The sequence below is a fragment of the Octopus bimaculoides genome, chromosome 8 (assembly GCF_001194135.2).
Source record: "Octopus bimaculoides isolate UCB-OBI-ISO-001 chromosome 8, ASM119413v2, whole genome shotgun sequence".
NCBI classification, from domain to species: Eukaryota; Metazoa; Mollusca; class Cephalopoda; order Octopoda; family Octopodidae; genus Octopus; species Octopus bimaculoides.
Window position 1 is genome coordinate 86,151,735 of NC_068988.1, and position 356 is coordinate 86,152,090.

Genomic DNA, 356 nt, shown 5'->3' on the forward strand with positions numbered 1-356 from the left:
AACTTTCACGTTGTTCCAGTTCACTCAGCTGTAGAAATGAGTCACGACATCACTGGTGGCTTGTTAAAGGAGGGAGGCGACACAATCTTGATGATAGACTCAGTCGATAACCGTACTCTTTCCGTATCTGACACCAGTTGTTCGACATAGGTTATCAACCCCCTCAGTTCCTTACAATGTACGAAGGCGTGCGTGACAGTTTCACTGACACGACCGTACCTCGGACATATGGATGGGATACCAGCACTATGCCTTGACAACCTCTCTCGAACTGGCAAGGCCGATCGGTAGCACAACCAGGCCAGGGATTTCTGGAAGTTGTCCAGATACCCCGGCCCGAATGTTCTTCCGAACAG